The 27,371-nt window shown below is 36.6% G+C and overlaps 1 long non-coding RNA gene and 1 pseudogene across 1 annotated transcript; one reads left to right on the top strand and one right to left on the bottom strand.

Moving 5' to 3' along the window:
* Nucleotides 1–2,265: 2,265 nt before the first annotated feature.
* On the bottom strand, nt 2,266–3,457 carry LOC110773235 (uncharacterized). Its single transcript, XR_015825844.1, has 3 exons — nt 2,999–3,457; nt 2,715–2,794; nt 2,266–2,383 (listed from the first exon to the last, which is right to left on the bottom strand). It is a non-coding gene; the product is annotated as an uncharacterized LOC110773235 (long non-coding RNA).
* A 16,042-nt stretch (nt 3,458–19,499) lies between these two features.
* On the top strand, nt 19,500–26,411 carry LOC110753499 (heat shock cognate 70 kDa protein pseudogene; annotated as a pseudogene).
* Nucleotides 26,412–27,371: the final 960 nt, after the last annotated feature.

Raw genomic sequence — 27,371 nt, 5'->3', positions numbered from 1 at the left:
GTTACCAAGAGTTATGGTAACAAGAAGTTAAGATGACACAAGGGAGGTAAAAGCTGGCCAAATCCGGATTTCCAGAACTGTGGTAACATGATGGATTGGTTGGATAGGCAATACTTGTCCAATGGAGCTCAAATTTGGATATGTTGTAGTTAACATCCATTGGAACAAGTCTCATGAAGATCATGACCTCATCCGAGCACCAGAGCATGTTGATCCCAGGCCAAGAAGTTGACCTACGAAAATGAACAAAAACAGAATTTATAACTAATAATGCACTTTTAGCTCATTTTCATCCCAACCAAGGCAAAATCTAAGAAAACACAAAAAGGAAGTAAAAAGCTATAAAATGTCAAGAACTAACTCAAAATAGTGGGTGAATAACATGAAAAATCATGTGTAAAAATGAACCGAACAGTTACTTCCCCCAATTTACTTCTCTCGTATCCACTCTCTCCATCTTCCACACCATCGATGCCTTCAACTCCGTCCTCCACGGACGCTCGCAATGAAATCTTCCAACGATGCTGGCCAATCACTTATATACCCACTATCTCTTCGTCCCTCTTCAGATTTCTCATGGCCTTTATTTCTCACTCTCTTTCCCAAAATCATCCTTCATTAATGCCAACCACTTGCTGCTACGGCAACATATACTAGAGATTCTCTGCAATGTGCTCAGCCACATACCAACTCTGATTCAAAGGTGCTTTTATTATTTATTATTTATTTAGCTAATTTTCTGTAATTATTTTATTTTCATTTTGTAAAAATAAAATTTAGTTGGTTTTTGTCTTAGTAACGAATGAAACTATATAAGGATGAAACTCAAAGAAAAAAGAATTCTAAGCAAAGGATGATTCATGCAATTTGGCCAAAAATTAGAAACCTAATTATTTTTCTATTTGAGTCATGACAAATGTCTGTTTGTTCTCTTTTCTGCTAGGCTCTAAGTAAAGGAGTTCCAATTTGATTGCCCAATCCACTTCTGTAGGCTGTAAATTTGACTACAAATCTTTTAAAGAAAAATACTTAAAAAAGAATAAGTGAAAATATTTATTTTATGTAACGAAATTCTCAAGTGTTTTTTTTTTGAAAATAACGAAATTCTTTGAAGAAACTAGAGCATATTACAGTAATTTAAGAGGGCATGTGGATGAAAGATTCTCACTTTAAAACGGAAAGAAACAAAAGTTATATATATATATATTTTCAAGAAGAAACATAATATTTAAGGTTTGTTTGGGAAACGTTTTACGGTTTCTTTTTGAATAAGCACACGGACGTGTTTTATAATTCCTTATATAGTCCTTCAAATATAAGCAAATAATATAGGAACCAAGAGCAAAACATAGTCCAATTCAATTCTAAGTTAAGCACATACATCCGGATGGGCACCACCGTGTAGTGGTTGGGGCTTTGCATCTTCCCAGTAGCATTCCTAGGCTTGACCCCCCACATATGCTTGTGTGTGAGTTTGTAGATATTTATCGACCCTTTCATTAGGAGAGGCATTAAAGAAAACAAATAAAGCAGGTACATCCAACCAACCATAGGATAAAAACATAACCTAATTAGCCACACCAATATCACCATACTCATCATCAAAATCATGACCAACCTCGACACCATCCTCATCATCAAAATTATCACCACTATCGTCGTCGTCGCCGCCGTCGTCGTCGTCGTCGTCGTCGCCGCCGTCGTCGTCGCCGTCGTCGTCGCCGTCGTCGTCGCCGTCGTCGTCGCCGTCGTCGTCGTCGTTATCATGGTTTTTTTTACCTTTCTTACGCAAGTATTTGATATGGGCTTGCATCTTCCGGATGACGCCAAGTAATTCATCCACTTTGCCTGACAACTCATCCACTTTATGCTTTGAATCATAAGAGGTGTTGGTGGCATTAGATTCAGAAATTCTACAGGAAGTACCAAGAAAAGGGCACAGCCACTTTTTTGGTACCAAGAAAAAACCAAACCCCAAAACTGAAAACTCAATCCACATGGAGATGGAATCTGCTAGTTTCTTCCAATTTTCTAGTGCCTCAGATTTCTCACCAAGTCTTCTTTTGTGTCTTGAATTTATTTACATTTACATATATGTTTGTTTAGTAGTTATGCTTATGCCGTTGGAATTTCCTTGTTAATTAGAGAATTTGAAATAGACTCTACTCTTATTTCAAAGTTTCAAGATACTGTTATTATCACTGGTAGTCTGGTACACAAATGCATCATTGGATTATGACCAAATTTTTTTTTTATTATTGGATACCCATGCTCACTTTTCTTCTTTCCAAGTTGTATTTGTTACCTTTTTTCTGTTTGTCAGACTTTACTCCTGCCTCAGTTTTGAGCTAGTTTGATATTGAAAAAAACTGCTTTTGATGTGCTGCAAGAATAATGAAAAAAATCAGTTAGGCATCTGATAAACTATATTTGAAGAGAATTGTGAGCAATTGGTAAACTTTTATACATAATAATGAGTATATAGAATGACAAAAAAAGCCACGAGATATAAAAAAGCCATGCTATCTTAGAAACCCCACATCCCTCCTAAGATCAAGACTTTTCTCTATTTCCCTCTTGTTTGTTTTCTCTCTTCTTCTTCGTCCTCTTTCTTTCCCTTCTCTGTTCTCTTTGTTTTGGATAGTGGGTAGAGATAGTTTCCTTTTCTTTCTTTTAATTTTTTTTGCTGGGCTAAGAAAAAAAAAGCAAAATACCTTGTGGAGGGATTGCGAGATGAATGTGTGGTCGGCGTCGCTAAAGGCAAAAGGTGGAGAGACCTTTCTACTAACCAAGACTGCAGGTACATTATAGTATAATAAGTTGAAGGTAGAAAAATTGAAAGAACAAAAAAATTCTTGGAACCATAATTGTGGACAGAACAGAGAAAATTGATAGGAAAATAAAAAATTTCTGTTAAAAAAAACACCTTCAAACTCTTTTTTTTTTTTTTGGAAGTGAGAGAAGCAACACAGAATCGAGGAAAACAAACTCATTTTACCGGGATGCACAATTTTGCACGCTTGGGATTGAATTTTCGTTTGGCCTCAGAGACAGAGGGAGGAGATGCCTAACGTTGGGTTGTGTGGATTGATGAGATTTGGGGTTGAGCTTAAGAGAGAGAGATCGGCAGATTTGAATAGGTGGTATAATGTCGGGTATTTTGCTGGGTTGTAAGAAAGAGAGGGTGGATTGTAGTGGGTGGGTAGGAGAAGGGACCTTGAAAAGAGATTTGAGTTTCAACTTGCAGGGCATCCATTCCCTAAATTCACCATATGTGCCTAGATGTGCAAATCGAGCAGCTCATGCAGCAGCTTCGATTGGTTTGAGAGCTATGGAACTGAAAAGTTGGGTCACCAGAAAAGATGCTTCTTCTTTGAAGATATGGGAATTGGCCTTGTCTTCTTAAAATTTTGTTCTGCATGCCTTATATATTTTTATTCCTTCATGTCTAACCAATACATGATAATAAAAGTAATCTGGGAGAAAGTAACGATATTATTGTTTTCCTTTGACTTAAAATCTTTAAATTCATAATTGTATAGCCTTTTTTAATTTTAAAGTCTTCTCAGTTTGAGATATAAACTAGCTGAACTCACTATAATGTAAAAGTTTCTTTACCATGAACCCCACAAAACCATCTGTACATATGAGTACTCAGTTTTTCTTGTTTGACTGGAAAGTGCTGAGCTTTATTTGTTGTTTTTTATTAGCTTATTATATTAGAGACAACATGGAATGTGCTGAGCTTTATTTGTTGTTTTTGTCAAACTAATATTAAACAAAAGAAAAAACACAAGACAGGTATTCTATATGGTGTTGATCTGCTGGCAAAAGGTATGAATTCGAGAAGAGGAAGAATTGGTAAGAGGGACCAAGTGAAGTTTTGCCTCTCCCTCTCTGTTTTTTTTTTAATGAGAAAAGGGGGTTAAAGAACCGAAAGGAAAAAACACACAAATTACACTCAAACGGGCCTTAGCAGCCCCCAGCGAATCATCAGTCAACCGATTACTCTCTCTCTCTCTTCTTGTTTCACAAAAAAAAACTTATTTTATTAAACAAAGTTATGCAACTTATAATGATGGTCATGTATATTATGATTTTGGGTGAAACAAGGGGTAAAGAAAACCAAAACTTCTTAACGGTCTCAGCAGCCACAGCAGGAAGATGATGGAGGGACAGAGCAAAAAGCATAAGCGAGGGGAGCCACAACCTTTAGATAGCAAAAAGCAGTTCATAGTGTAAGTTGGCAGAGACAGAGCCATGGCCTTAATCAAAATCTCCCTGCCAGCCCCACTCAACAGCTTACCTTTCCACCCTTGAAGCTTTTTCCACAACTTTTCTTTTAGGGAGGTAACTCTGACCTCTAAAAACACCATCTTCCATACCTTTTTAATAATACAACTGACCTCGTACGACTATATGCATAAGCGAGGGGGACCATTTAAGCTACAAATATATAACTCCAAAAATGTCAAGTTAATATTATGAAGGACAAGTGCGATAAAAAGGAAAATTTTCTCTCTCACTTTATTTCTTGATGGTTGTGCTTATACTTGTGTTACTTTCTTTTTTCATAATAAAATTAACAATGAACTTAAAAGAGAACCACGCCAATAAACAACAATACAATTTTAAAAAAATAAAAAATTCTAAATAATGAAGTGGTGCAATGATTTATTCAAAGAAAAGATCCACATTGCTACAATATCCGTAACCCGTTTGATTTTTTGCTACATGCATGTTAGCATGTATGTGTCCTATTTAATTTTAATTAAATTAATTTGATGAAATGATGATGCATAGACCTAGGTAGGGTAAGGGATAAATGATACATAGACCTATTTGATGGGATAAAAGATGAGACAATGTCATTGTTTTTTCTTTCCTAATCATTAAACCCCATTTTCTTTTTAGTCAAAGTGAATATTAAATACTCTTTCCTTTTTTGCCAAAATGAATTAATATATCTTCATCAAAGGCTTTTGGAATAAATTAATATCTCTTCACCCAAAGGGTTATGATCGTGTACTCACCCAAAAAAAAAAAGGGTTATGATCGTGGCTGTTATCTTTTTTTTCTCTTTTAAATAATTAAAAAGAACAGTTAGAAATTAAAGTGCAGGAATATGTGTCAACAAATTAGAAAGATAACAGAAAGCAGGAAAATTAGACAAGTCCAAATTTGCATTGTTTCCTTTTCCCTTTTCCCTATGTCCACCCTGTTTTCTCCAATTGGGACTGATGATGGATACTAATATGACTAATGGAGCTGGCTTTCTCCAGACAGTAATTGTTAAAACCGAACCAAACAAGGAAAGGGATACAATATTGGGTTGTTTTGGAGGTCAAACTTGGATGCTTCGGGGGTTTAGATTTTTCTAATGTTCAGAGTGGGTGGGCCCCTAGAAATGCAAACAAAGCAATATATAACTGCATCTCTTGCCAATTTGTATGCTCCTCTCATGGTTTTTTTTTCATGGTTTTTTTTTTTAATCTTCAGATTTGACACCACACACAGCCCGACAAACCCTCATATTCCACAACTTAGATAATATATTCTCTGCCTTATTGGCCTTCTCATATTTGACACCACAGCCCGATACAGATAATGTTGACGATGAAATTAAGAATTTAAATTACAAAGTTAGTGGGAGTTATGAAAATTCAGTGAATATTCCAATAGAAAATATCTTAGATGGTTTGGTCAATAATGAGGGTATTGCATCCATGTCTTTTTTTTTTTGACATGGAATGGAGTTTTGAGGATGTTAATACATTATTTGTAGATCCGTGGTTTTCAATATATATACCCAACATTAATTAGCTGAGACTCATATACCACACATTGGATTCTGAAATTGATACTTAGGTGACGAGGGTAAATTTAACTAAACAAACAAGATACAACAACTCAACAATCAAGAGAACACACAGAGTATGCCACAGAGTACCTGCAGTCCTAGAAGATTACTAGTGACAACCTAGGCACTCAGAAGGACCCATCAATCTAGGCATCCCCTGTGCTAGCAACAACTATGGTGAAAGTGTGTGAAGTCATCAATATCAAGTAAACAGCAAACAGCAGATATAGATGACTAGTCAACCACCAAGAACAGAAACCCAGATAAATTTACAGATATGCAAAACAGGTTTTGTTTACCCAGAAACCCACCATTGGGAAAAACTGGGAGTCATCAACCGACTAGGCAATCCACTAAGTAGAAAAAGATTCTTACAAAGGAATACAAGCAAGCTCAAGCAAAACCTAGATCTATTTAGGAAGATGAGCTTTACCTCCTTTGTGCAATCTTCTTCTCCAACTTAGCAAAGCTCCAAGCTTAGTTCTTCATGGTAATGGCAGCTCCTACTCCAGCTCGATCATCCCATGGCACTAGCTTGCAAGCTCCAACTCAAAAACGAAACCAAACTTTGGATTCAAGGGAGAAAGACCAATTTCTTCAAGAAACCATACTCTTGAAGAAATCAGTCATGAATCCGATCTAGAGCTATATGAGAGAATGATTTAAAAGGCTAGATGCATATTCATATTTCAAAAGCAGTTTTTTCAAAAAGAAATCAATTAGAAAAAACTCATTGATGAAATAAATGGTTTACTCTTGAGAAGGAAGAAGAGAAAGATGGCAAGCCAATCTTTCCAAAACTTCCACACAAAAGAGACGGCTTCCAAATTGGGAATACACTTGCCTTTACAGACAAAAGATTCCCTTAGGTCAGCCTGACACATGGCAGCTGGGAGAGCAAAGTGAATAGGACAAAACAGATATTTAATCAGCTGGAAATCGCACTGAACAAAGATGACTAGTCAACTTTTATGAAAACAATTTTAATGCATGATATGCAATGCATGATTTTACCTTTGTCAAATGGCTTGAACATCAATAGGATAGATGAGATTTAAGAACACTTAGAGATGCTAATCTTAATCTATCCTTGAGCTTGATAAATACATATAAAAGTCCTATTACAAAAATGTCAAGGGAAGCCAAAAGAATTAATCAAAATTCATACATTAACAGATTCAATTGACATGCACTTGAAATTTTAGTTAAGCTATGTGTGGATTATATTGAAACCTAGAAATGTTATAATTCAAGTGTAAACTTACCTAGTTTAAGCATATTATATTGTAGCTAGTGTAAGTTTTATAGTATATAGTGACTAAACCTCTAGTATATATATATATATATCATTTTATACCTATAATGTCAGCCATATGAAACATAGTGAGGATCTACTACCCCAAGTTTTATGGTTTACAAAGCTCTTTTATGATTAGGATTATTATGGTATATAATCCTTTCCAAACTGTATTTTGATTATATATTAGAAGGGTTGATAATGAGTACAACCTTAATTAGAACTAAAAAAAAAAAATTGTTTCAAACTTGAAATATTGTCACTTTGTGACAAAGCTTAAGCATGCCCTTTCAAATTTCTGACTTCTTATTATTTTTATCACCACTACTAAAGTGGGCTAAAGATCACAAAAACAAAGTTCATGTCTCTTTGAATTACATTGTTGTTGTATTTTCTAATCGACACAAATTAATGTGCAAACAACCAATTAAAAATACCCGCAAGTGCACGAGTCTATTGAGGTATAGATTATGCAAGTACGGGGTCGATCCCACGAGGAACTGTTGGCTTCCTATAAGTTCTAACTTAAGTACGTAAAGAACACTAATTTTACACAACACACAAACATAGTACAGATTGGAAACTAAAAATGAATAAATGAAGGTAAAAGAAAAGAAACACAACAAGAAAACTAGAGAAAAACACAAACATCATTTTCTATCACCATTTTATCACCACTGTATCACCTGTGAACAGTGCGCAAACAGTGTAAACAGTCTTTTTCCTTACGTAGCTCTTTAGCTCCCAGCTCTCCTCAATGCTCTCCCCAGATGAATTCCACGTTCAAAGGCTAATGCCTTGCCCTTTTGCTCATTCTCTCTCCTCCTTTCCAGCATATCTTTTAATATAAAACAATTACTCTTTGTTAAAGCCGTTTTTCGTTGTCCCCTTGCCATGATGTATTTTTATCTTCACAAAATCCCACTTAACCAAAGTAATTTCTTGTTACCAAATGGTACGGTAACAAGAAGAATAAAGGTTTGGAAACAAAAAACAAGAAGAATAAAGGTGACACTCTAGAGGTAAAAACTGGCCCAAGACAAAATTCCAGAGCTGCTGTAACATGTAGGATCAGTTGGATAGGCTATGTTTGTTAATGAAATTCACTCGTTTCGTCAAGTTTGTTATATAAGTTTTGCCCGATCTGTTTTCAAATCCTGGAACCGCCACTGCTCACACCCACAAAGTATTTTTTAGTTTTGAGAATTTCATTGTTTGTTAAAAAAATGACATGGTGAGATGTCTGTTCTAGAATCAGAAAATATGCTTCTTCTTTGAAGATCTGGGAATTGGCCTTGTCTTCTTAAAATCTTGTTCTGCATGCCTTATATATTTTTATTCCTTCATGTCTAACCAATACATGATAATAAAAGTAATCTGGGAGAAAGTAACGATATTATTGTTTTCCTTTGACTTAAAATCTTTAAATTCATAATTGTATAGCCTTTTTTTAATTTTAAAGTCTTCTCAATTTGAGATATAAACTAGCTGAACTCACTATAATGTAAAAGTTTCTTTACCATGAACCCCACAAAACCATCTGTACATATGAGTACTCGGTTTTTCTTGTTTGACTGGAAAGTGCTGAGCTTTATTTGTTGTTTTTTATTAGCTTATTATATTAGAGACAACATGGAATGTGCTGAGCTTTATTTGTTGTTTTTGTCAAACTAATATTAAACAAAAGAAAAAACACAAGACGGGTATTCTATATGGTGCTGATTTGCTAGCAAAAGGTATGAATTCGAGAAGAGGAAGAATTGGTAAGGGGACCAAGTGAAGTTTTGCCTCTCCCTCTCTGTTTTTTTTTTATATGAGAAAAGGGGGTTAAAGAACCGAAAGGAAAAAACACACAGATTACACTCAAACGGGCCTTAGCAGCCCCCAGCGAATCATCAGTCAACTGATTACTCTCTCTCTCTCTCTTCTTGTTTCACACAAAAAAAACTTATTTTATTAAACAAAGTTATGCAACTTATAATGATGGTCATGTATATTATGATTTTGGGTGAAACAGGGGGTAAAGAAAACAAAAACTTCTTAACGGTCTCAGCAGCCACAGCAGGAAGATGATGGAGGGACAGAGCAAAAAGCATAAGCGAGGGGAGCCACGGCCTTTAGATTGCAAAAAGCAGTTCATAGTGTAAGTTGGCAGAGACAGAGCCACGGCCTTAATCAAAATCTCCCTGCCAGCCCCACTCAACAGCTTACCTTTCCACCCTTGAAGCTTTTTCCACAACTTTTCTTTTAGGGAGGTAACTCTGACCTCTAAAAACACCATCTTCCATACCTTTTTAATAATACAACTGACCTCGTACGACTATATGCATAAGCGAGGGGGACCATTTAAGCTACAAATATATAACTCCAAAAATGTCAAGTTAATATTATGAAGGACAAGTGCGATAAAAAGGAAAATTTTCTCTCTCACTTTATTTCTTGATGGTTGTGCTTATACTTGTGTTACTTTCTTTTTTTCATAATAAAATTAACAATGAACTTAAAAGGGAACCACGCCAATAAACAACAATACAATTTTAAAAAAATAAAAAATTCTAAATAATGAAGTGGTGCAATGATTTATTCAAAGAAAAGATCCACATTGCTACAATATCCGTAACCCGTTTGATTTTTTGCTACATGCATGTTAGCATGTATGTGTCCTATTTAATTTTAATTAAATTAATTTGATGAAATGATGATGCATAGACCTAGGTAGGGTAAGGGATAAATGATACATAGACCTATTTGATGGGATAAAAGATGAGACAATGTCATTGTTTTTTCTTTCCTAATCATTAAACCCCATTTTCTTTTTTGTCAAAGTGAATATTAAACACTATTTCCTTTTTTGCCAAAATGAATTAATATATCTTCATCAAAGGCTTTTGGAATAAATTAATATCTCTTCACCCAAAGGGTTATGATCGTGTACTCACCCAAAAAAAAAAAAGGTTATGATCGTGGCTGTTATTTTTTTCTTTCTCTTTTAAATAATTAAAAAGAGCAGTTAGAAGTTAAAGTGCAGGAATATGTGTCAATAAATTAGAAAGATAACAAAAAGCAGGAAAATTAGACGAGTCCAAATTTGCATTGTTTCCTTTTCCCTTTTCCCTATGTCCACCATGTTTTCTCCAATTGGGACTGATGATGGATACTAATATGACTAATGGAGCTGGCTTTCTCCAGACAGTAATTGTTAAAACCGAACCAAACAAGGAAAGGGATACAATATTGGATGCTGAGGTCAGTGTTAAAGATAGTTGTGCTAGCTTGTTGGCCATTCTAGAGATATGCATAAAGGAAGTGTTAGGCAAAAGCGCAAGGATCGCTTTGCAGTCCTCCATCAAAGAACCAATTGAGGAAGTATCCGCCGTTGTGCGGCTCAACGATTGGACAAGCTCCAGAGCATCACACTCCAACTGCAAGTGATTAAAGCTCATATCACTAGCAAATTGTAACGCCTCCCTAAAGGCAAGGGCCTCAGCATGTGCCGGTGATCAAACCCAGGGGAAAAAACAAGCTTCTGCAGCAACAAAAACACCATCCTCATTCCTCGCCACTAAGCCACCACCACCACCAGACCCATTATGGGCTGAAAAGGTACCCTTCACGTTGATCTTGATGACCCCAACAGGAGGTTTTTGCCACTTTGCATGAATCCCAGATGGTACTTTGGTAGGGGGTTGGTGCAGCCTCTGAAAGTCATCGAGTAGCCGCATAGTCCCTTCCACCAGCTAATCTTGAAAGCTCGCTATCACAAGAATTGCTCCCTCATGGATGCTCAGGTGGGGCACTCTCCTTCCTTTGTCTGGAAAAGTCTATGTGACGCCCGTGTCCATGGACAAGCTCGCTATATATAAAGAATACTTGACCATTATCTCTGGACAGAAAAGTTCAGCAAACCTGAGACTGGACGTTAGAACAAAGTGCCTCATATTTGTTAGCCTTCAATAGCTGAACCAACATATCTTCAAGCACACCAATCTACATGATAATGATAAAACAATAATGAGACTACAAGAAAACATAGGGAAAATTGAGCTTTACCTTTTGTATTTCAGTGAGAGAGAGAGAGAAGATTAGGTCTGCTTTACCACGAAAAATAGATGAGGTCTGAGAGAAGGTGAGAGGAAGAAGATGATGAGTGATGGAGAATCGAGAAAAATGGGCGACGACTGCATTTGAGAGTAAGGGAGCAGTGTGTTAAGAATAGGTCATTACTTTTTACCTTGTTTAAATAAATCATAATATAAAAAGACCAATCTACCACTTGAATACAATATTTAACTAGTATATTTAAACAAAATCATAATATACATGACCATCATTATAAGTTGCAAAACTTTGTTCAATAAAATAAGTTTTTTTTGTGTGAAACAAGAAGAGAGAGAGAGTAATCGGTTGACTGATGATTCGCTGGGGGCTGCTAAGGCCCGTTTGAGTGTAATCTGTGTGTTTTTTCCTTTGGGTTCTTTAACCCCCTTTTCTCATAAAAAAAAAAACAGAGAGGGAGAGGCAAAACTTCACTTGGTCCCTCTTACCAATTCTTCCTCTTCTCGAATTCATACTTTTTGCCAGCAGATCAACACCATATAGAATACCTGTCTTGTTTTTTCTTTTGTTTAATATTAGTTTGACAAAAACAACAAATAAAGCTCAGCATATTCCATGTTGTCTCTAATATAATAAGTTAATAAAAAACAACAAATAAAGCTGAGCACTTTCCAGTCAAACAAGAAAAACTTAAGTCGTTTCCCCTATCAATATAGGCCAGGTGTTGGATGCTGAGTGTTGGGGTTTATATTTTGGTCTGAAGCTGGCAGTGGCAAAGGGGCTGTCTAAACTTATTGTGGAGTTGGACTCGGCTGTGGCTGTTCAGCTTATCCACAAAGCTGATCACTTGGAATGCCATCCTCTTGCTCCCTTAATTAATAGCTGCTGTGATCTAATGAAAGCAAGTTGGGGATTGTGTGGTCCAACACATTTACAGGGAGATAAACTGTGTCGCAGATAGGCTTGCTAACTGGAGCCACAACCTGGACCTTGGTGTTTGTGTCTTTGATATTGCTCTTCCGTGGGCAAGTGACCTGTTGGATGAGGACTTGATTGGGATTCCCAGATCCCGTTTGATTTGTTCTAAGGTCTCTTAGGTGTTTGTTCCTGGGGCTTTGTCCCTTCTGTATATAAAAAAAAAAAAAAAAAAAAAAGAATGAAGCTAAAATTGATAGAAATGGCGTTGGTTTGTGGTTCAGCTCTTTTTGTCGTATAAGGATGTAGAATGGAATCTAATATGAGAATGGGAGTATAGAATTTTTTATTTTATTTTTTTATTTGGTGCTAAGGAGGGCTAAAGCCCAAAAACAGAAACAACAATTATGAAGTAATTAAACTATGGGGAAAACTTTTGAGATGGAAGGTAAAGGGGAAAAAATAATGAAGTATGTTCCCCGTTAAGGGGACCTAATGCAATTCATTAATGATTATTTTAGGCTTAAATGTTAAAATGGTCTCTGTGTTTTATCTCATAGGCCAATTTAGTCCTTGTGTTTTCAATTTGGCCAATTTGGTCCTTGTGTTTGTATATATTAGTCAATGTGGTCTATTCCCTTAAAAATATAAAATATAAAATATTTAAAATTAATTAAAAAACTGTAATTGATTATAAAATTTTAATTCAATCTTAAAATGGAATATATATATATTTTTAAATTTCACGCTCACACCTCAACCACCTCCCAAACCCAGCCACCCTCACCACCACCACTCCAACCCCAAACCCATAGCCACCCTCACCAACATTCCAACCCCACCTAAACCACAACAACTCTCTCTCTCTCTCTCTCTCCCTCTCTCTCTCTCTCTCTCTGCTTCCTCTATGACAAATCACGAAGATCTTCATAGCCGGTCACCGTAACCTTGATGGCTCTATCGCCAATTGATCATCCTCGCTGCAGCAAAAGTCGATGACATTTAGGCCAATGGATCGGAGAGGAGAGAGAGATGAATGGTGGAATATGAGAAAATCTAAAACATAAGAGAGAAGAAAAATTGCAGTAAGAAAAGAGTAGGCATCAATTCAACTAAGAACCTTTTTTTTTTTTTTTCCTACAGGAATCGAGGCTATTGGAGGTTAAGGTTGTGTGGGCTTTAATCATTTTAGCATTATTATTATTTGAGTTTAAATCTTTGTAATTAATTACAAATTTTTAAATTAATTTTAAATGTTCTTTTTTCAGGTTTTAACATAATTTTGACGGAAGGATCAAATTTGTTAACAAATACAAACACAGGGACTAAATTGGCCAAATTAATAACACGGGGACTAAATTTTATGGGAAACTTCCTTCTCACACAGATCTAGAGGAAGCTCAAAGTTGGTTTCATGAGTTAGAAAATTCATCCAACTCCATGCCACAATTCAATTCAACCCACATCAATAATCCTGGAACTACATCATACTACGAGAATGGAATTATGAATTCAAATAACTCTGTTAATGGGAGTTATGAAAATTCAGTGAATATCCCAGAAGAAAATGTCTTATATGGCAGCTTCGAAGAGGGCACTTCTCATTCCATATCTTCTTTTGGCATGCAAACAAATTGCAACAGGCAATGGGGTTTTCAGGATGCTGATGAGCTTCAATCAATGGTTTTCAGCTACATTCACCAGCATTCATGAGGTGACGGCCCATCGATGAGTATATTGGTGCAAGCATTCTATATATCATCAGTTATTCAGTTTGAAATTTCAGGATGCGCTTTATAGTTAAGCTGGGGATTATATTGAACCCTAGAAATGTTAATACAAGTGGAAACCCTACCTATAGATGCTCTACGCCAGTCTTTGTCACACTGACATCTTGATTTCCAAAGGCCACCCAATTGTTAGTATATAGTAATAGTAATATTATTACTTATTTGTGATCTGAAATAATAATTTAAACAAAAAGGGGTGGATTGATTATTATTTTCATCTTTCTTTTATCACAGCCTCTACTTCCCTCGAGTTCTTGGGCATGAAGGCGTCGGGTACGTACTCTCACTCTGTCACAACGGAGTTTAGGGAGATTGGGTTTCAGCTTCTCCACCTAGCTATAGACTGGAAAGCAGCTTCTCCTCCTTGGCCATCTTGTTCTGTGTTCGTTCTTTCTTCTTTGAATGATAATGTTTCTTTTCAAAAAAAAAAATGTATTATGTATATCTATTTAATTATCTGGATCTGGATGGAAGAGTAATGGAACTTTAAATTGCGCATGCGGCATGCCTAGTGTGGTAGAGAGCATCGGGGAGGAAGGAGGAGATATAGAAGAAGGAGACATGGTTATATATATATATATATTTAAGCTAGTGTAATTTTTTATGTTAGTACTAGAAGAATAATAGTTTCATTTCTCTGAGTCTCTGACAGGACTGGATAGATCTCATGATATCCTGATTGAGCTATCTTTCTTTGTTTATTGGACTTAATGTAGACCTAGATTTTTGACCTAGCAGTTTGCTTTGTGAATACCCCTTCATATATAAACCTAGTTTGTTGCATTTCAAAAATTAACTATCTTGTGAGGTGCAATTATATTCTATTGTTTAATTTGATCTGATCACCTACTGAACAAATCTAATGGCCAGGGCTAACTAGCTAGACTAGAGAAAATTCTCTCTCTCTCTCTCTCTCTCTCTCTCTCTCTCTCTCTCCAATAGAATTGCTTAAACAATGAGATCAAATAGGAATTTAACGGTCGAAGATTTAATAGGTGCAACTAGCTGCACCTAGCTAGCACAATTCTCTACTCACACTGAATGTGCCATCTCCAGCTGATAAATTCCTTGTTTTCTATCTTTATTTTCCTTTTCCTTCTGAAAACTATCTAAGCAAAATGGATGTGGAAGAAGTTAATAATGACTGCAATATTGTCTCATATTTTGGAGTATAATATTATAATTAGGATGAGGGAGAGGTACCTCAAATTTAGAAATGCCCCTGATCCCAATGGAATCTAAAAGTCTTTCTTTTCTTGTGTATATATGTCATTGGTACTTGATGAAAGCTAGGAAACCTATATACTCTGGTCTTGACTATCTCCTTTTTCAAAATCTTGTCTTTCCCAAATTTTGTTCCATGATTTCTTGAAAAACATGCATATATATATCTATATATTATTCTCTATTTGTAAGGGAAAAGCTAGCATCTTTCCAGTTGTAAGGGAAAAGCTAGCACTTGAATCTTTCCAGTGTAGTAGAATGTGCTTTCAACATCTTGATATGCTCTTTCTAGTTGTCTCCAAATCAAGATTAGTTAGTCTGAAAAATGAATCAAACCTTGAGATTCATCTTACTTTTAGCTCAAATTTCAACTAGAATATATGGTTCTCTCTCTCTCTCTCTCTACTTGTTAGCAGCAATATGTTTTGCACTGTTGAAACCCTAGCTATCTTGTGAAAGGATTTCATTTTCGTTTTCTAATACGCCCGTTATATATTTATATATATATATATCAATTTTGTTATATTAATACCTATAGAAATGTTGATCAAATTAACAAAGTAAGAAATGTGATTGCATGAGATTAACCTATGAATTGTGACGTGTATATATATATATATAACTCAATTTCTTTCTTATTCACAAGGCTTTGCATCATGTTTTGCAATTGCATCACGGGTCATATTTTTTTTTCATTTGCTTTTCACTCTTCATAGGTGCCAAGAAGAATAAGGATGTAGATGACACATATTTGTTTTTTTGGACTAAAGTAATACGTACGTACCCACAGACATTCCCTCCGCTTGCTTTTTATTAGTTCTTTTCTTCTCTCAATTTTTTTATGTCGAAATTTTAGGGGTTATTTATCGTATAGAGTATGAATTAAGTATTTGCAATTGAGGTTTATCAATTAGGGATTTGAAATCGGGGCTTATCGGTTTATGAGTTGCAATTTATTTTCATTTTGTTGAATTATCAAATGGGGATTTGAAATTGATTTTAGTATTCTTGCTTGTATGAATTATCAATTAGTGATTTTGATAAATTAATTGGTTGTTGATATGTTGATTGCAGATGTGACAAAAGCTTAGTTTCCTGGTACACATATAAGAATGGCCATCAACTCGAACAATTCAGTTACCATCCCTCAATTCTAACTCCAGGGATATCATCTTCAAGACCAGTCTCATATCCCTGCAAGTGAATTTTTTCCAACTTATTGCAGTAGTGTTGTGTGTAGGTTAATTAGCATGTGTATACAGGCTAATTTGAGTTTGTATTTGGAAATATGATGATAATTTCAATTATGTATTTAAATATGGGAAAACTTATGTATATATTTAATGTAATATTACATTCATATTTGGTTTTTTTTATACCATATTTATTTCTTGTTCCCAAATGCCCACAAAACCTTAATTTTTTTAGTGTTGTCATATGACGTCTATTTTTAATACATACACATATGAAACAGTAAAATAATTTTTAATAATACAGACAAAATATGTAATACATATTTTTCACCAAAAAATAACTATTTAAAAATGAAACTAAAAACTACCAAACTTTGTATTAGAGCGACGACCAATATGGTCGCAAAGTTGTATAGTATGAACATGCTATTGGCGACGGATGAGTTTTCTATTAGCGACGATGGACTGTGGTTGGAATTGATAATCGGCGACGATTTGGATTTTCTCGTCGCAAAATATTCAAATTAACCGCCAAATATGGGGGCACTCAGACGACGCATTAGCGACAACTATTTTCAAAATTTGCGACAAAATGAATTGGTCGTATGACAACATACATGACCAAATGTCAATTTCGTGGGTAAACATATTCTACCACGCACTTTCACCGACGACCCAGGGCGACAAAGTAGTTTGGTCATGCATGGCCCATGGTGACCAAAATAGAACCATTGGCGACGAAAGGTGTTTGTCGCCAATTGTATTTTTTCTTGTAGTGTCTATAGTCTTTCTAGAAATAAAAATATAATATACATTAAATCATATAAATCGCTCTAGTTCATAATTTCATTGACTAATCTTTAATACATTTTTTTTTCTTTTATTACAAACTCTATTTGTGGAGAGGGGAATCGGACTAGGACCTCGAGTGTATGGCTAAATGCTAATTTCCAATAAGGTTTAACATAAAACAAACACATACTAATGAAACCAAAAGGCACATATTATAAAATGAAAAATAGGTTCGACAACATAATTGAAAATGTACCTATTTTAATATGTATTTTTATTGATGTCTTGCAATTAAACTCATAAAGAACTGGACTTTTTTGGACTTGTAATAAGTTAATATATATATATTGGGCTATTTTAAAACAAGTCAAATATATAGGTTTCATTTTTTTAATCCCCAAAACTCCCCCTAGGCTACAACCCACCTTAGTCATTAAGGTAGTTCCTAAGTTATAACCCACCTTAGTCATTAAGGTAGTTTTTCCACCCATGGAAGAAGGAGCCAAACAAGGATACAGATGCTTTGCTTTGATTTTCTCTGTTAGAATTTGCTTGATTTTCAATCTCTATACGTCATCTGATTTAAATTTAATATAACGGATTTAAAATTGATACAACAACCCTAAAATAAAAACTCAATTTCATAAATTTTGAAAAATAAAAAAAAATTCCTTAATTATACAAACGCCAAAAGTCTGCAGCTCTTCTTTTCGTCAAACTTAATACAATGGAAACCCACCAAAATACACAAGAAAAGTCAATCTACAAGTGATAAAAAGAATAATTTGGGGAGAGAAGGACGACATAGAGAAAGGAAAACATTTGTATATTACTGAAAAATATAAGAGGAAAAAAAAGGCATTAAATTTGGCGTTTCTTTAAGAATTTTTTTTTATTTTGTTAACTTATTTTTTAGGAAATATTTGTATGTTTTAAGATTAATGTTATACTTATCACATTTTTATCCCACATTTTTATACCACATGATGTGGTATGTCCATATCATATGCCACATCAATTAAATCAATGAAGTATATTTTAATTAAGAAATTAGAAAAACAAATACTGGAATAAATCATAAAAGAAAAAAAAAAGTAAAATAATTTTAATTGATGTGGCTGTCCACCTTAGCTTCCACCTAAGGTGGTATGAGAATGTGGTAAGAGTTGCATTATTCATGTTTTAATTATGAGAAAATTGGAATTTATTATTGTTAATGATGTGTCAACTTTAAACTCTTTGAATTGAAATTTAAACGATGTAGCGTATGAAGGATGAAAGTCAAGCAAAGGATTTGAATTCGCCAACAATGTCCCTCTTTGTTTATATATATGTTCACCCAACATGTACAATATATAGCGTAATCTTATAAAAAGAAAATCGTGCAATATGGATTTTATAATATTAATTATCAACTTTCTTTTGTTTTGCCTACTAAAATTTTCAAGCATTAAGTTTACTGTTTTGTTTTTTTATTGAAGAAATATTGCGAGATGGAGGAAAATAATGAATGGGTTGTTTTTTAATACAAGGCTGTATTTTATTTTGCAACTTGATCGTTTTGCTATATTCTAGTTGTTTTTGTTATGCAAAACCGAATTAACTAATGAATGGATTAAAGCGACTTTTGCTTTCTATCACGACCAAGACTTCCAGCTGCTTTGTTATATATTTCTCATATATATATATATATAATTTTATTTGAGGAGTACCCTACGATTTTTTTTTCAACAATCCAAACTGTTTATTTTTCAAGTCTTTATTCATAGATTATCCTTACAAAAAATCAGAAAAATTGAAAATCATTAAGGCATCTAATTGCTAGCAACAAAATAGATGAACACTATATTTCAAGAAAATACTAAAATAACAATAATCTAATTGAGTAGTCAAATGGTTTCAAATTCAAGTGATTTTTTTACAGATATGATCTTTGAGGGAATATCTAAAAAATTAGACAGTTCGGATCATTAAAAAATAATGTGTGGTGGACCTTACAAGAGTGTTTCTCAAATAAGTTTTCTCAATTGAAGTTGACTTTATATATATGATGACAATCATCATGTTGTTTATATAAAAGGAATTAGCAAGGAAGTTGCGCACACTTAATTATACAGCCAAGACAATGAGAGACTAGCAACCCAAGTTTCGAAGAGCTTTATTACATATTGATGTTATTGTGATGAAAACATTACGTGAGGTGAGGTATGTGTTGAAAGCATTGTCCCGCATCGAAATAATTTGCCTCCTGAAATTTTATTTTGTTTCATTTGATTTATTAAACTTTTATCTCTGAGTAGACTAAATTAAATTCAAATACTTTACGAATGTATTATGTATTAGGTACGTAGGTATTGACTTAGACTTTTCATATGTTGACTTTGGAAAGTACTGTAATTTCCATTCCCCCCCCCAAAACACACATTAAGATAATCAACTTCTGCTCTCCAACCCTAAACCCTAAGACTTTATCTTATGTTGCCTTCACTGAAACTGACGAGACTATTTTGGTAGGTGATGCAGCATTTAACCAAGTCCTGAGAAACACCACCAACTCAATCTTTGGTACGTAGGATTAAAATTATCATGTTTTGTTATAACTGTTTACCGTCTCCTTTTTAATTCTGTTCACTCATATTTCTTTACTTATCACTTAGAACTAATCATCATAAGTAGTTGCATTTTCTTAAGCTTAAGATTTTCTAGGAAGTTAAAATTTTATATGTATCAGTAAAGAAGCTATTATATAAACAGTAACGCTACTTTGTTTACCAACTTTAGTGATACCAAATTACGCGGACCACGTCATCTTTTCTTAATTATTTAGTCCAAAAAAATTGAAACTTGAACCATTTACAAATTTTTAAAAAAAGAAATCTGATATACTCCCTTCATCCCGAGATCTGCCATGGCCTCGGTTCTTCCAGAAATATTTCATGGTTTCCGTCTAATCAAAGGGGCAAAAAAAACAGATCCAAAATTTTTCACACTTCAGTTTAGATTTTATCAATGTTGTAAACAAAAAAAGTCGAGATAATTATATAGGCCCTCCTTGAAACAACTAGGAAGCTATTGAAAGGGCTTGAAATCTCAAAAGAGTTGTATTTCTTGTAGCGAAAATCTGTTGCATTCGAAGGAGTGGTGAGTATAGAAAACTACATCCAATCTATGTGTAAAAGGACAAGTTTCAGGCTTAAAAACCCTAGAAATATTACTAGGTAACCAGTAGAGGAGAAGAAAACAAAGATTAAAGAACTATAGCCAATGACATTTGAAAACTCTTACCTCTATGACTGGGGAAAATGATATTCAAAGAGAGAAAATAAATCCAAATTTTTTTCACAATTCACATATAACGTATATCGTGGGTTTGGATCTCAATGGTCATGTCATATTTGGGGGAGTGGAGGACATGGCAGATCTGGGGATTGGCATTGATTTTTTTCGGTTTTTTCTTTTTTATTTATTCTATAAATGGTTTAAGGTTTTACTTTTAATAATTATGTCAAAATATGATTAATAAAAACAAAATGATGTGGTAAATGACATGACTTGTCACGTCATGTGTCTCGTAAGTTAGTATTACTAAAGTTGGTAAAGAAGGTGGTGTCCATACCATTATTGTTATACAAATGCCTACTTAACTCAACCATGAAATATTTAATTCCTGTATGTGATAGAAATAGAATTCTAAATAAACTTGGCATCAATTTGTAGATACAAAGCGGCTAATCGGTAGGAGATTCAGTGACACCTCTATTCAAAGTGATGTGAAGCACTGGCCATTCAAGGTGGTTGAAGGTACAGCTGACAGGCCCATGATTGTGGTTACCCACAATGGCCAAGAGAAACAATTTACTGCGGAAGAAATCTCTGCCATGGTTCTGAAAAAGATGCGGAAGATTGCCGAGACCTACCTGGGCTCAACTGTGAAAAATGCAGTTATCACTGTCCCTGCTTACTTCAATGACTCCCAACGTCAGGCTACAAAAGAAGCTGGCCTCTCTGCTGGCCTAAATGTGATGCGCATTATGAACGAACCGAGTGCTGCTGCCATTGCTTATGGCCTCAGCGAGAAGTCCAGTTGGAATAGCACGAGAAATGTGATGATATTTGATCTGGGTGGAGGCACTTTAGATGTGTCATTGCTTACCATGACTAGTTCTGGTGACTTTCAAGTCCTGGCGACCTCTGGAGACACTCACCTTGGGGGCGAAGACTTCGAGAACAGAATGGTGAAGTATTGTGTCGAGGAATTCAAGAGGGAGAAGACATTGGACGTTAGTGAAGACTTCAGAGCTCTTAGGAGGTTAAAAAACCAATGTAAGATGGCAAAAGAGAGTCTCTCATTTGAGTCTGACTTTGACATTGAAATTGATTGTTTGCGCTCGGGTATTGATTTCACTATAACTTTTACCCGTGAGAAATTTGAACAACTGAATATGGATTTGTTCAACAAGTGTATGGAGCCTGTGGCCAAGTGCTTGACGGATGCGAACATGCACATAAGCCATGTCCATGATGTTGTTCTTGCTGGTGGCTCTTCTAGAATTCCCATGGTGCAAGAGCTATTACAGAAGGTTTTCAAGGGGAAGGAGCTGTGCAAGGGCATCAATCCGTATGAGGCAGTGGCATGTGGTGCCGCCATTCAAGCTGCAATCTTAAGTGGGAATGGAAATGGGAAGTTCATTGAAGACTTCACCCTCTCAGATGTCACTCCTCTGCCACTTGTTCTGGAGTTTACCGATTATGATACAGTCAAGAGACTCTGGGACTTAATTCCAAGAAACATTAGAATTCCTACGATCGAGAAAGTGCATTTTAATACTGTTCAGGACGATCAAGCTTTAATGAACTTCTTGTTGTGAAAAATGGACAAAACACTTTCACTCACTCCCCTAATGATCTTGTTGTTGATGGACTTTGTGACACACACAATGATGGATGAATCACACACACACACTTGAGACAACAACCAAGCACAAAGTGACACAAGAATTTATAGAGGTTCAGCAATTGCCTACATCCTCTTGGTGATCCCCTTGAGAAATTCACTTCATGAAAGAATAAGTTACAACTTTGGTTTTACACAGAAAAACCCCCTTAGAACTCTATTCTCTCCCCAAGCTCTCTTTCCTCTCACACCCCTTGCTCAACACTTTGATGCACTTGTGAACACTCTCACAACCCTTGGTGTTTCCCTCCTTGGTGTCTAGACTCTCAAGACCCCAACTCAGCTCCTAACTTGAACTGATTGCTCTCCCTCACGTTCTCCCTTGGTGAGTTAACCTCTTTTGAACACAATAGCACCCAGCTACTTGACCACCTTGAGATTAACCACACCTAACTTCAACTTGCTTTCTCATCTTATAATGTCTTGCTTTATCTCCATTACCTACACAAACCAATGGACACAAGATAAGGCACCATCTTGTCTTCCACGTTCCTTCCTTTAGTCTCCCACTTAGACTAAAGATCAGATCATGCAAGTAAACAAATCCCACTTCAGCCACCTTCCACAAAACCAGAAAATGGAGAATGGATTCTCCAAACCAAGACAACCAATTGGCAATGAGTGCTCTCCCAACTATACAGCAGGTAGTCCACCTTCTTTTACCTCAGAAGTGACCCATTAAACACCTGCAATCTTGTGGAAAGCGATAGCCACCGAAAAAGTAGTTGAAAACACGTAAGGAAAACATCAGCACAGCACAGGGGCGACCGGTCGCTGATACCTTGCGACCGGTCGCTACGACCATTTGGATACATAGCGACCGGTCGCTGATACCTTGCGACCGGTCGCTTCCTGCGAATTTTTCAGACTTCGACTCTGCTTCTAAACGACCGGTCGCCCAAACCTTGCGACCGGTCGCTCACTCCTTCGCATGCATACTAAATGTGAGCCAATTTTACAACAATCTCCACCTTGGCGAACCATTTAATCACCCCATGGACCATTGTTGACCTCTAGAACATCTTCAACCTCTTAGAAATCGTTCTAGTAATTTCCAAGAACTCCACCATGGCAAAACACCTCTTGCCTCAATGCACCTTTGGTGGAAGGTGCTCCACCCAAGCCTAAACTTGAGTAACTTGGACCTCTTGTGCAGAGAAGAGTTCCCCCTTGCCAAATTCGTTGCTCCTTGCTTCCTTGGAACCTTGAACCTTGGACTTCCCTTGATATGCAAACCACATACCAAACCTTTGTTCACTAAATCCCCACTTAGCACACCTTGCTCTTGGATTTAAGAACACCTTTCTTTTTCATCAATGCACCTCTCCAACTTTCCCGCTTCATGCTCCCTATAGCACTCCGAAACGTGGCTGGAACTTCTTGGTCCATCCATCCAAAACCTAGGGAAGGTTTGATGGATTCCTTGGGCCCGGACCTTGCACTTGATGATGGCTCCACCTCAAGTAGAACCCCTTAGTGAGTTGTTGTTGCCCTCCTTCTTCAGCACTTGTGTCAAGCTCCACCTCAAATGGAGTCTCTTCCATGACCACCTTGGCAAGAAGCTTATCTTCAACAACATCCTCCCCATCATTCCTTGTTTTGATTTCACCTTTGTGGATATTCCTCTCCACACTTTCTGCAGCTTTGAAATCAAGCACCTTTGATGATGAACCGTTAGTCATACAACCTTGACTAACTTTCCTTGCCCAACATCTCTTGAGCACACATGCAGCTACATCATGTTGGACCGGCTCCTTGACTTTAAGATTTGTTGCTTGCTCTTCCTTGGTACAAATCTCTGCACCACCCAAGAGCTTGTATGTGTTGTTTGGTTGAATCTCCCCCCTCATAGCCACCACAGAACCTTGTGTGACCATGAACTTCCCTCCTTTGGCCTTGTAAGAGCAACCTTCTCTATCCAAAGAACCAAGAGAGACTAGATTCGTTCTTAGTGCAGGTACAAACCTTACCTCACTAAGAGTCCAAACTTCACCACCTTGCAACTTGATCTTCACAGTCCCTATGCCCAAAACTTCACATGTAGTTTTGTCTCCCAACATAATTTTGCATGCATCCTTATCCTCATATGTGTCAAACATCAACTTATTTGCACACACATGATATGAGCACCCGGAATCTAAAATCCAACTTGAAGAAGAATTCTTACACGAAGAACTTGCCATGACTTCCCCGTTACTCTCCTCCGTAACCGTCAAGAGTTCATCACATGTGTCCTCATCACACACGTGGACTGAACTTCCAGCTTTCTTCATCTTGTTCAGCTTCTCCTTCCATACCGGACAATCTCGTCTCCAATGATCCATAGATCCACACTCGAAGCACCCTTCATTGTCCTTGGACTTAGTATTCCTTTTGCTGCCCTTGCCTTCTTGCTTGCTTGAACGCCTCCCTGCGAACAAGCCAGCTTCTTGAGAGTTCTCCTCCGAACGTTGAGACATCCTGTGATGCGTCATCACATCTTGCACCACCTCCTCAAAATTCAAAGTACTCTTCCCGAACATAAGTGTAGTTCGGAAGTGCTTATAAGACGGAGGCAAGGATGTTAGAAACATGAGTGCCTTATCCTCCGTATTATACAACACATCCATTCTTTGCAAGTCAGCAACACATCTATTGAAGCTGCTCAAATGCTCCATTAGATTACCTTCCTCCGCCATCCGAAGATTTAGGAGTTCCTCCTTGAGGAAGAGCTTGTTGGACAGCGACTTCCCTGCAAACATCTCTTCGAGCTTCTCCCATGTTTGCTTCGCTGTGTCCTTCATCACGTTGATGAGCACCTCATCGGAGATGAAGTTCTCGATGGCTCCTCTAGCCAACTCATCTAGCACACCCCACTCCGCATCTGTCATGGTAACCGGCTTCTTCTCTTTGCCTTCCAAGACAACACTGAGATTTTGTTGTGTAAGGGCTGACTTCATCCTCCTTTGCCAAAGTGTGAAGTTCTCCTTCCCTGTGAAAGGCTTCAACTCCACCTTCATGCTGACAGATTGTGGTAGCCTCTGATGCATAGAGCTACTTCCACCTTCAGCTTCCTTGTCACTTGCCATCTTCAACACACTAGCAATTGCTGCTCCAACACAGCTCTGATACCACTTGTTGTGAAAAATGGACAAAACACTTTCACTCACTCCCCTAATGATCTTGTTGTTGATGGACTTTGTGACACACACAATGATGGATGAATCACACACACACACTTGAGACAACAACCAAGCACAAAGTGACACAAGAATTTATAGAGGTTCAGCAATTGCCTACATCCTCTTGGTGATCCCCTTGAGAAATTCACTTCATGAAAGAATAAGTTACAACTTTGGTTTTACACAGAAAAACCCCCTTAGAACTCTATTCTCTCCCCAAGCTCTCTTTCCTCTCACACCCCTTGCTCAACACTTTGATGCACTTGTGAACACTCTCACAACCCTTGGTGTTTCCCTCCTTGGTGTCTAGACTCTCAAGACCCCAACTCAGCTCCTAACTTGAACTGATTGCTCTCTCTCACGTTCTCCCTTGGTGAGTTAACCTCTTTTGAACACAATAGCACCCAGCTACTTGACCACCTTGAGATTAACCACACCTAAGTTCAACTTGCTTTCTCATCTTATAATGTCTTGCTTTATCTCCATTACCTACACAAACCAATGGACACAAGATAAGGCACCATCTTGTCTTCCACGTTCCTTCCTTTAGTCTCCCACTTAGACTAAAGATCAGATCATGCAAGTAAACAAATCCCACTTCAGCCACCTTCCACAAAACCAGAAAATGGAGAATGGATTCTCCAAACCAAGACAACCAATTGGCAATGAGTGCTCTCCCAACTATACAGCAGGTAGTCCACCTTCTTTTACCTCAGAAGTGACCCATTAAACACCTGCAATCTTGTGGAAAGCGATAGCCACCGAAAAAGTAGTTGAAAACACGTAAGGAAAACATCAGCACAGCACAGGGGCGACCGGTCGCTGATACCTTGCGACCGGTCGCTTCCTGCGAATTTTTCAGACTTCGACTCTGCTTCTAAACGACCGGTCGCCCAAACCTTGCGACCGGTCGCTCACTCCTTCGCATGCATACTAAATGTGAGCCAATTTTACAACACTTCTGCATATATGAAGGTGAGAGTAGCATACCTGAAAGTATGAACTTTTTGGGTGAATATAGCCTCCATGACATTCCTGCAGCTCTTAACAATCTTCCTGGATTTTGTGTTTGCTTTTCTATTGATGCCGATGGTATCTTGAGTGTCTCTTCTGAGCATAAGTACACTTGGCAGAAGAAAGGGATCACATTTAACCGTGACAAACCGTAGTTTGGGGGGAATTATGATGAGTAACGTTGAAATAAGATATATGGATATACCAGATCACTCAACATATTTTAGTAAGTTAATACGAAGTTAATCACTTGTTTGGTTCCGTCGAAATCTGTTCATTGGTTAGGTCGTCTTTTAATTGTTTTAAATGAACCATGTTATGTTATTTTAAAATTAAAAAACTCTCACTCACCATCTCGGTTCAGATTATCAACGCTAATTAAGTGACACGTTGCAATGTCCTTGGTGCTATGATGTGTGGTGTCTTGATCATATTTTTGGGGCTGCTGCTGTCTTTTGTCACTTTGGGTGCCTTGAGTGTTTTGAGTGTGCAGCTGATCTACTCTATTACTTGGTGCATACATTCACTAGTGAGATGCTCCTACATCTACAACCAAGCTCAAATTAAACTTAACAAAGTTTAAACAAGTCAAGTTTGAGCTTCAAGACTGCTTGGCTTTGCACGCTTGGTGAGGATATATATTCATCAATAAAACAATGGGATCTATTGCGTTAAGAAAGAGAAGAGAGAAAAAGTATAATATCAATGTGTGCTTGATTTGATATATGTTATTTTTTAATGGCAAAAATTATATATTTGGAGTTATGTAACTTATGTTTTAGTGCATGGTATATATGACCTGCAGGGCAAGAGAACAGAAAATTATATCCATATATGCATTAGTTGGAGAGGGGGTTTTGCTTTGCCAATTGGCACACCAACCTTAATTTACCAAAATAAAAATTGACATCAACCTTACTTTAATGACTGACTCCAGTGATGATTCTTTGGGAAAAATTGGAAAGATACCGTGCTACAACAGAACAAAAGAATACCTCGTATTGTTTTTTATTACTTAAAAATATAAGTAATAATCTAAATTATACGTAGACATAGATTCTAACTTGGATGCATGGAGGGCGGGCTCATTGTTCTGATCAACTGGCCTAACTCAC

The sequence above is a fragment of the Prunus avium genome, chromosome 7 (genome assembly GCF_965620075.1).
Source record: "Prunus avium chromosome 7, drPruAviu1.hap1.1, whole genome shotgun sequence".
Taxonomy (NCBI): domain Eukaryota; kingdom Viridiplantae; phylum Streptophyta; class Magnoliopsida; order Rosales; family Rosaceae; genus Prunus; species Prunus avium.
This window is presented reverse-complemented; position numbering and strand designations above follow the sequence as displayed.